We start from the raw sequence: 11,769 nt of genomic DNA, 5'->3' as shown, positions 1-11,769 counted from the left end.
CAAGTAGAACCGTTGGGAAGACTTGGGGAAAGTCTTGTCGATCATGCTGTAAAAAACAGAAACTTTAGCGCTCACAAGAATTGCTGCCATTTTTTATTGGAGAGTTCTATTTAGTTAATTATTTTTTCATATGATTAATAGATAAATTCCTCAGGTCCAGCAATTTATTTGAGAATTTTATGAGTTCCAGAAGTATACGTTTGATCCAGATTACTACAGACTGCTCTGTTTTTGACAGATTCTGTTTTTCATGTGTTGTTTACTTATTTTGATGAATCTATGGCTAGTAAAATAGTTTATAAACCATAGATAAGTTGGAATACAGTAGGTTTAACACCAACATAAATAAAGAATGAGTTCATTACAGTACCTAAGTGGTGATTTATTTTCTTATACTAACGGAGCTTACGAGTTTTCTGTTAAGTTTTGTGTTGTGAAGTTTTCAAGTTTTGGGTAAAGATTCGATGGACTATGGAATAAGGAGTGGCAAGAGACTAATCTTGGGGATGTCCAAGGCACCCCAAGGTAATATTAAAGGACAACCAAAAGCATAAGCTTGGGGATGCCCCGGAAGGCATCCCCTCTTTCGTCTACTTCCATCGGTAACTTTACTTGGAGCTATATTTTTATTTACCACATGATATGTGTTTTGCTTGGAGCGTCAATTTATTTTGTTAGTATTTTCTTGCTGTTATTTAGAACAATGTTTTGCATCTTTTATTTCAATAAAAGTGGCATTGATAGCCTTTACAATGCCTATTTTACAAGTCTTCATGTTGCTGTTTGAAAACAGAAAGTTTACCGCTGTTGCAATAATTCCCTAGAAAAGTCAGAATGTGATAAAATGTTGAAACATTTTGCATATTAAGCTCTGATAAATTTACTACAGTGGTAATTTTCTTTCATAATTTTTGGATTTAGGGAAGTATGGATCTAGCTGCATTCTTTACAAACTGTCCTGTTTAGGCAGATTGCTGTTATGCTTGCATTGTTTGCATATGTTTGTTTCTTTAATGATTCTATTTGAGGGTAGGAATATTAAATATGCAGAGGCATTTAGTATGAAATGTCTAATAATAATAATTTTAGTGATTTCCTACAGTAGAGTATGATAAGGTTTTGGCAATGGTTCATACTAACTTATCTCACAAGTCCTTGTTGAGTTTTGTGTGGATGAAGCTTTTGAGATTTAGGGAGACCGTGATATGAGAGGAATTAAGGAGACACAAAAGCTCAAGCTTGGGGATGCCAAAGGCACCCCAAGATAATATTTCAAGAAGTCTCAAGCGTCTAAGCTTGGGGATGCCCCGGTTGGCATCCCACCTTTCTTCTTCAACAACTATCGGTTAGTATCGGTTGATCCTAAGTTTTTGCTTCTTCACATGATGTTTGCTATTCTTAGGTGTCATTTTATTTAGTTTTAATTGCTGTTTGAATAAAATACCGAGGTCTGAAATTATTAAATGGGAGAGTCTTCACATAGTTGCATAATTATTCGACTACTCATTGATCTTCACTTATATCTTTCGAAGTAGTTTGTCATTTGCTCTAGTGCTTCACTTATATCCTTTTAGAGCACAGTGGTGGTTTGTATTATATAGAAATAGATGAACTCTCATGCTTCACTTATATTATTTTGAGAGTCTTAAGTAGCATGGTGATTTTCTTAAATAATCCTAATATGCTAGGCATCCAAGAATAGTAAAAACTTTCTTATGAATGTTTTGAATACTAAGAGAAGCTTGATGCTTGATGATTGTTTTGAGATATGGAGGTAATAATATCAAAGTCGTGCTAGTTGAGTAGTTGTGAATTTTATAAGTGCTTGTGTTGAAGTTTGCAAGTGCCGTAGCATGCACGTACGGTAAACGTTATGTAACAAATTTGAAACATGAGGTGTTATTTGATTGTCTTCCTTATGAGTGGCGGTTGGGGACGAGCGATGGTCTTTTCCTACCAATCTATCCCCCTAGGAGCATGCTCGTAGTGCCGAGGTTTTTGATGACTTGTATACTTTTGCAATAAGTATGTGAGTTCTTTATGACTAATGTTGAGTCCATGGATTATACGCATTCTCACCCTTCCATCCTTGCTAGCCTCTTCGGTACCGTGCATTGCCCTTTCTCACATTGAGAGTTGGTGCAAACTTCGCCGGTGCATCCAAACCCCGTGATATGATACACTCTTTCACACATAAACCTCCTTATATATTCCTCAAAAGAGCCACCATACCTGCCTATTATGGCATTTCCATAGCCATTCCGAAATATATTGCCATGCAACTTTCCACCATTCCGATTATCATGACACATTCATGACACATGCAAAGCCACCGTTCATAATTTTTCATATATGTCACTCTTGATTCATTGTATATCCCGGTACACCGCGGGAGGCATTCATATAGAGTCATATCTTGTTCTAGTATCGAGTTATAATCATTGAGTTGTAAATAAATAGAAGTGTGATGATCATCATTTTCTAAATCATTGTCCCAAGTGAGGAATAAAAAAAGGGGGGAGAAAGGCCATAAAAAAGAGAAGGCCCAAAAAAAGAGAAAGGCCATAAAAAAGGAGAAGGCCCAAAAAATGAAAAAAATGAAAGTGAGAGAAAAAGAGATAAGGGACAATGCTACTATCCTTTGCCACACTTGTGCTTCAAAGTAGCAGCATAATCTTCATGATAGAGAGTCTCTTGTTTAGTCACTTTCATATACTAATGGGAATTTTTCATTATAGAACTTGGCTTGTATATTCCAACAATGGGCCTCTTCAAGTGCCCTAGGTCTTCATGAGCAAGCAAGTTGGATGCACACCCACTTAGTTTCTTTTGTTGAGCTTTCATATATTTATAGCTCTAGTGCATCCACTGCATGGCAATCCCTACTCCTTACATTAACATCAATCGATGGGCATCTCCATAGCTCATTGATTAGCCTCATTGATGTGAGACTTTCTCCTTTTTGCCTTCTTCACATAACCCCCTCATTATTATATTCCACCCATAGTGCTATATCCATGGCTCATGCTCATGTATTGCGTGAAAGTTTATAGGTTTGAGATTACTAAAGTATGAAACAATTGCTTGGCTTGTCATCGGGGTTGTGCATGATGAGAGCATTCTTGTGTGACGAAAATGGAGCATGACTAAACTATATGATTTTGTAGGGATGAACTTTCTTTGGCCATGTTATTTTGAGAAGACATAATTGCTTAGTTAGTATGCTTGAAGTATTATCATTTTTATGTCAATATGAACTTTTGTCTTGAATCTTTCGGATCTGAATATTCATGCCACAATTAAGAAGAATTACATTGAAATTATGCCAAGTAGCATTCCACATCAAAAATTCTATTTTTATCATTTACCTACTCGAGGACGAGCAGGAATTAAGCTTGGGGATGCTGATACGTCTCCAATGTATCTATAATTTTTTATTGCTCCATGCTATATTATCTTCTGTTTTGGATGTTTATGGGCTTTATTATACACTTTTGTATCATTTTTGGGACTAACCTATTAACCCAGAGCCCAGTGCCAGTTTCTGTTTTTACCTTGTTTTAGGGTTTCGAAGAAAAAGAAAACCAAATGGAGTCCAATTGACCTGAAACTTCATGGAACCCATTTTTGCAAGGAAAGAAGCCCAGAAGACTTGAAGTGCATGTAAGGGAAGCTTCGAGGAGGCCATGAGGTAGGGGGCGCGCCCACCCCCCTGGGCGCGCCCTCCACCCTCGTGGGCCCCTCGTGGCTCCCCTGACGTACCTCTTCCGCCTATATATCTCCATATACCCTAAAAACAACGGAGAGCACAATAGATCAGGAGTTCCGCTGCCAGAAGCCTCTGTAGCCACCGAAAGCCAATCTAGACCCGTTCTGGCACCCTGCCGAAGGGGGTAACCCTCTCTGGTGGCCATCTTCATCATCCCGGTGCTCTCCCTGACGAGGAGGGAGTAGTTCTCCCTCGGGGCTGAGGGTATGTACCAGTAGCTATGTGTTTGATCTCTCTCTCTCTCTCGTGTTCTTGAGGTGATACGATCTTGTTGTATCGCGAGCTTTGCTATTATAGTTGGATCCTATGATGTTTTCTCCCCCTCTACTCTCTTTTAATGGATTGAGTTTCCCCTTTGAAGTTATCTTATCGGATTGAGTCTTTAAAGATTTGAGAACACTTGATGTATGTCTTGCCGTGCGTATCTGTGTTGACAATGGGATATCACGTGATTCACTTGATGTATGTTTTGGTGATCAACTTGCGAGTTCCACCCATGAACCTATGCATAGGGGTTGGCATATGTTTTCGTCGTGATTCTCCGGTATAATCTTTGGGGCACTCTTTGAGGTTCTATGTGTTGGTTGAATATACGAATCTGAGATTTTGTGATGCATATCGTATAATCATACCCACGGATACTTGGGGTGACATTGGAGTATCTAGGTGAAATTAGGGGTTTGGTTGATTTGTGTCTTAAGGTGTTATTTTAGTACGAACTTTAGGGCTGTTTGTGACACTTATAGGAATAGCCCAACGGATTGATTGGAAAGAATAACTTTGAGGTGGTTTCGTACCCTACCATAATCTCTTCATTCGTTCTCCGCTATTAGTGACTTTGGAGTGACTCTTTGTTGCATGTTGAGGGATAGTTATGTGATCCAATTATGTTATTATTGTTGAGGGAACTTGCACTAGCGAAAGTATGAACCCTAGGCCTTATTTCCTATCGTTGCAATACCGTTTATGCTCACTTTTATCATTAGTTACCTTGCTGTTTTTATATTTTCATATTACAAAAACCTTTATCTACTATCCATATACCACTTGTATCACCATCTCTTCGCCGAACTAGTGCACCTATACAATTTACCATTGTATTGGGTGTGTTGGGGACACAAGAGACTCTTTGTTATTTGGTTGCAGGGTTGCTTGAGAGAGACCATCTTCATCCTACGCCTCCTACGGATTGATAAACCTTAGGTCATCCACTTGAGGGAAATTTGCTACTATCCTACAAACCTCTGCACTTGGAGGCCCAACAACGTCTACAAGAATAAGGTTGTGTAGTAGACATCGGTCCCCGGGCGTCCGGCCTGTTATCCATGGGCCAGACTAATGGGATGTGAAGATATGAAGGCCGAAGACTGTACATGTGTCCGGATTGGACTCTCCTTGGCATGGAAGGCAAGCTTGGCAACCGATTATGAAGATTCCTTCTTATGTAACTGACCCTATGTAAACCCTAGATCCCTCCGGTGTCTATATAAACCGGAGGGGTTAGTCCGGAATGGATATATTCATTACCATACTCATATAGGCTAGGCTTCTAGGGTTTAGCCATCTCGATCTTGTGGTAGATCAACTCTTGTAACACTCATACTCATCAATATCAATCAAGCAGGACATAGGGTATTACCTCCATAAAGAGGGCCCGAACCTGGGTAAACATCGTGTCCCCTGTCTCCTGTTACCATCGATCCTAGACACACAGTTCGGGACCCCGTACCCGAGATCCGCCGGTTTTGACACCGACAGTGGGGGAGAGGAAAACAAGAGGCAAATGGCAAATAATTTAATGCGAGGGATAAGATTTTGTGATGGGTACTTGGTATGTCTTGACTTGTGCGTAGACTCCCCGGCAATGGTGCCAGAAATGGCTCATTGTCGGGAGTCAAATCTTGACTCGACTTGGCGCGAATCTCCCAGGCAACGGCGCCAGAAGTGGCTCGTTGTCGGGAGTCAAATCTTGACTTGACTTGGCGCGAATCTCCCCGGCAACGGCGCCAGAAATCCTTCTTGCTACCTCTTGAGCACTGCGTTGGTTTTCCCTTGAAGAGGAAATGGTGATGCAGTAAAGTAGCGTAAGTATTTCCCTCAGTTTTTGAGAACCAAGGTATCAATCCAGTAGGAGATCACGCTCGAGTCCCACGCACCTACACAAACAAATAAGAACCTCGCAACCAACGCGATAAAAGGGTTGTCAATCCCTTCACGGTCACTTACGAGAGTGAGATCTGATAGATATGATAAGATAACATTTTTGGTATTTTTATGATAAAGAGAAATAAAGATGCAAAGTAAAATAAACGGCAATAGAAATAGCTAAGTGTTGGAAGATTAATATGATGGAAGATATACCCGGGGGCCATAGGTTTCACTACTGGCTTCTCTCAAGAGCATAAGTATTATGGTGGGTAAACGAATTACTGTCGACCAATTGATAGAATTGAGAATAGTTATGAGAATATCTAGGTATGATCATGTATATAGGCATCACGTCTGTGACAAGTAGACCGAAATGATTCTGCATCTACTACTATTACTCCACACATCAACCGCTATCCAGCATGCATCTAGAGTATTAAGTTCATAAGAACAGAGTAATGCTTTAAGTAAGATGACATGATGTAGAGGGATAAACTCATGCAATATGATGTAAACCCCATCTTCTTATCCTCGATGGCAACAATACAATACGTGTCATTTCCCCTACTGTCACTGGGATCGAGCATCGCAAGATTGAACCCAAAGCTAAGCACTTCTCCCATTGCAAGAAAGATCAATCTAGTAGGCCAAACCAAACTAATAATTTGAAGAGACTTGCAAAGATAAACCAATCATACATAAAAGAATTCAGAGAAGAATCAAATATTGTTCATAGATAAACTTGATCATAAACCCACAATTCATCGGATCTCGACAAACACACCGCAAAAGAAGATTACATCGAATAGATCTCCAAGAAGATCGAGGAGAACTTTGTATTGAGATCCAAAGAGAGAGAAGAAGCCATCTAGCTAATAACTATGGACCCGAAGGTCTGAAGTAAACTACTCACACATCACCGAAGAGGCCATGTAGTTGATGTAGAGGCCCTCCGTGATCAATGCCCCCTCCGATGGAGCTCCGGAAAAGGCCCCAAGATGGGATCTCTCGGGTACAGATGGTTGCGGTGGTGGAATTAGGTTTTCGTGGTGCTCCTGGATGTTTCGGGGGTACGTGGATATACATAGGAGGAAGAAGTATGTCGGTGGAGCAACGAGGGGCCCATGAGGGTGGAGGGTGCGCCCAGGGGGGTAGGCGCGCCCCTGCCTCGTGGCCTCCTCGATTGTTTCTTGACTCCCAATCCAAGTCTCCTGGATCATGTTTGTTGAGAAAATCACGTTCCCGAAGGTTTCATTCCGTTTGGACTCCGTTTGACATTCCTTTTCGGCGAAACTCTAAAATAGGCAAAAAAACAGCAATTTGGGTTGGGCCTCCGGTTAATAGGTTAGTCCCAAAAATGATATGAAAGTGTAAAATAAAGCCCATTAACATCCAAAATAGATAATATAATAGCATGGATCAATCAAAAATTATAGATACGTTGGAGACATATCAGTATGTACATCCCACACAGTTCTTTTTGTGGAAACGTTTGTGCAAGGTGGCCTAACGCAAACAGTTCGCTGCCGGAAGCCGTGTGTGATTGTTAGTTGATCGAACATGCCTACTTTCTAGAAACCGTGCGGGTTGTTTGAGTTCATCGCCCACGGTGCTGTCTGAGTAACCGTTTGCAATAGAAAACCCCAATAAGTAGGGTAATTAGCCTATTATTGATAATCCATGTACTAATCAAACTGATATTTCTTATAAAACACGCCAAATATTTCATATCCGTATAAAAGCAACCAGGATTTCATAATCGAATTACATCAGATAGCTTCGGCACTCAGTTATGCCATTACACAACAGCACCAAGTTTCACATGCAGCATCAAAAACCTTTGGAAAGTAGCATCATACATGGTAAATAGACAGATGAATCTCATCTGGGAAATTGCAGAAGCGGAAGGCAAATATTAAGCCTTCAGTGATGTTCAATGTCCTTGCAACTTTAGGCCAGTGGCTATGGATAATTGCCCGCCCAACCTTCGTCCTCTTCAGCAAGACTACAATATTGTACCATGGGTGTTGAATGAATACCTTCCTCGCCTCTTGACCATGCATGTGGTTTGAGATGTAATCATCGATGAAGTGCTTTGAAAAGTACTGAAAACAAAGCTATGCATAAATCGCCGTTGTAAATTTTGAAATGGCGCAAGGGGTAAAAACAAGGTAAAAGAGTTGGTACCATCTTATAGTTGACGGATGGCTTCTTCATTCTGCAAACAAAGATCTTGTTGTTATTCGTTGCAAGTTTCTTCATCCTAACAATCTTTCTGAGTTTCTTGACTTGACTGATATTCATGGACATCTCATTTCCCCATATGCAAAATGGGTCGAACAGTGGGTCTAAGCCTCTAACAGCAGGACCTACATGTGTAGGACCAACCTAAATATTAGAATGATTCCTGCAACTGCACAATAATGTGCTATTAGCCAAAGGACCCTGCTTGAAGAAACCTCGATGGTAAACCGCAGTGTCTCCCATTGTTTACCTACAACACACATAAGGAAGATCTTGATCAGGTTAACTGAGAGTTGCCATACTATCAGGAGAATATGTATTGAGTATAGCCAAATTCCATTGGTGTCACATGCATAACAATACAAAATTGTACCCACAGCAAATGAAAATCAAATTGCAGAACTAAACCAAATAGTTAAATGGACAGCAGACCAAATGAACCAAAATAGTTAACTGAGCACAACATTGCAGAATAGAAACATGTACTAGAAGATAAGACAGTTAACAAAACAAAGAATGATTGACAACAGTACTACGAAATGTAGCAATTGTTGGACCAAAGTGTTAACTGAACATTACATTTCAGAAGACCAAACTATTAACTGAACATTAGATTGCATATTAACATTATAGAGGACAAATCACTAGAAGGCACTGGCGGTGGCCTCGAGAAAACATCACGAACTGTATTTTAAAGTAGACAACCGTGCGGCGGTGTCGACGGTGGTCTCGAAGACGAGGTTCTCCTCCAAGATCTGGCGGTTGACACGCATGTCAGCCATAGCGACCTCGTTCGCGCATGCGGCCGCATGCTACTCAGCTCCACGTTATACTGCATGTAAAATGGCTATGGGTGGCACTTAATTGGAGGAGGGTGCAGTGATTTCGGTGGAAGGTGTCGCTCCGTCAGTCGGGGCATGTGGGATAGGAAAGGAGGAGGATGGTGTGGGTGGGTGTGGATTACCTGACCATATTGACGAGGCCGTGCAGCAAGAAGAAGGGTCGGCAGTGAGGAGGCCGTGCAACAACAAGAAGGGTCGCCGGCGAGGAGGCGGCTCTGCAAGAAGAAGGGTCGCCGGCGAGGAGGCGGCACTGCAAGAAGAAGGGTAGCCGGTGAGGAAGCGGCGCTGCAAGAAGAAGGGTCGCCGGCGAGGAGGCTGAGCTGCTAGTGAGAAGCAGTGAAGGTTTGAACTTGGAAAGCAAGGAGGAACAATGGAAATGTGGCTTTTGGTAGGAGGGAGGGGGCGGGGAGATAGATATTTCCGCGGTGGCAAAAAAAATTCGCTCGGTGCCGCGAGAAACTGGCGCGCAAGTGTGGTTCAAGCGGGGGTGGTGGACTGTAGAAGCTTCCTTCGTAAGCCAGACAAGACGGTGCGCCATGATATTTTATATCGCATCCCACATGATTCTTTCTATTAAACTGTTTGTGGTATACCTGATTTTTTCATTTTGTTTTGAAAGACAAAATGGTGTTACGGAGGGAAAGGATGGTGTTTGAATTGCTAGAACATTTACGTACTGTGAACATGCAACTAGTACATGAGTGTCGTGTTTAAATTTGGAATTATTCTGGGTTCGTTTGTCATTTTTATGCATTAATTGAGTTTCTGGGCATTTGATGTGCATAATTCAAATTTGAACTACAAACACATGCTCCAATGCACCAAAGTTTGCTGAAAAATCACACGTGTGTATTTGCGTGAATTTATAGGTCTCATGCAAGAAATGGGAACAAAATTCAAACATCTGGGGTCGTGGCTCAGCCGGAATGATTGAGAAATTTGGTTTTTTAATTCCTGTAAATCCAAAACATGGCTGAAAATCATGAAACTTGGCATGGTGTCATGACATGGCACCAACATGCTGCAGTAAATTTTTTGGCCGAATTGGGACAAGCTTTGGTGTAAGATTCTTGCAAACCGGAGCTTCCCTCAACAAGGCTCCTGGTTCCGAGAGGGAACATGTCACCTCCGTGTGCGAAACAACATATGTACACTGCCTTCTCCCGCCTTAATTTGTTTACACAGGCAGACTAGAACAAATAGAAGTATTGTGCTAAATTTTGGAATTATTCCGTGTTTGTTTGGCCTTTTTTATACATTAATTGAGGTTCTGGGCATTTAATGTGCATAATTCAAATTTGAACTACAAGCATGTCCTCCAGTGCACCATAGTTGTTTGAAAATTCACATGTGTGTCCTTGGGTGAATTTCTAGGTCCCATGCAAGAGATGGGAGTGAAATTCAAACATCTGGGCGTCGTGGCTCGGCCGGAAAGATTGAGAAACTTGGTTTTTTAATTCCTGTAATTCCAAAACGCGCCTGAAAATCATGGAACTTGGCATGGTCTCATTACATGGCACGAACATGTTGCGGTAATTTTTTTGACCGAATTGGGACAAGCTTTGGTGTAAGCTTCTTGCAAACCGGAGCTTCCCTCAAGAAGACTCGTAGTTCCGAGGGGGAATGTGTCACCTTCGTGTGCGAAATGACATACATACACTGCCTTCTCCCGCCTTAATTTTTTTGCACATCTAGATTAGACCAAATAGAAGTACCATGCTAAATTTTGGAATTATTTCAGGCTTGTTTCGCCTTTTTTACACATTAATTGAGTTTCTGGGCATTTAATGTGCATAATTCTAATTTGAACTACAAGCACATGCTCCAGTGCACCAAAGTTGTTTGAAAAATCACATGTGTGTCCTTGGGTGAATTTCTAGGTCCCATGCAAGATATTGGAGTGAAATTCAAACATCTGGGCGTCGTGGCTCGGCTGGAAAGATTGAGAAACTTGGTTTTTTAATTCCTGTAATTCCAAAACACACCTGAAAATCATGAAACTTGGCATGGTGTCAAGACATGGCACGAACATGCTGCGGTAATTTTTTTGGCCGAATTGGGACGAGCTTTGGTGTAAGATTCTTGCAAATCGGAGCTTCCCTCAAGAAGGCTCGTGGTTCCGAGAGGGAACGTGTCACCTCTATGTGCGAAACGACATACGTACACTGCCTTCTCCTCCTTAATTTTTTACACAGCCAGATTAGACCAAATAGAAGTACCGTGCTAAATTTTGGAATTATTTCGGGCTCGTTTCGCCTTTTTATACATTAATTGAGTTTCTGGGCATTTTATGTGCATAATTCAAATTTGAACTACAAGCGGAGGCTCCAATGCACCAAAGTTGTTTGAAAAATCACATGTGTGTCCTTGGGTGAATTTCTAGGTCCCATGCAAGAGATTGGAGTGAAATTCAAACATCTGGGCATCATGGCTCGGCCGGAAAGATTGAGAAACTTGTTTTTTTATTCCTGTAATTCCAAAACACTCCTGAAAATCATGAAACTTGGCATGGTGTCATTGTTGGGGAACGTAGTAATTTCAAAAAAAAATCATACGCACACGCAAGAACATGGTGATGCATAGCAACGAGAGGGGAGAGTATCGTCTATGTACCCTCGTAGACTGTAAGAGGAAGCGTTATGACAACGCGGTTGATGTAGTCGTATGTCTTCACGATCGACCGATCCTAGTACGGAAAGTACGGCAACTCCGCGATCTGCACACGTTTGGCTCGGTGACGTCCCGTGAACTCACGATCTAGTAGAG

Source organism: Triticum aestivum, chromosome 1A (genome assembly GCF_018294505.1).
Source record: "Triticum aestivum cultivar Chinese Spring chromosome 1A, IWGSC CS RefSeq v2.1, whole genome shotgun sequence".
In the NCBI taxonomy this organism is placed as follows: Eukaryota; Viridiplantae; Streptophyta; class Magnoliopsida; order Poales; family Poaceae; genus Triticum; species Triticum aestivum.
This window is presented reverse-complemented; position numbering follows the sequence as displayed.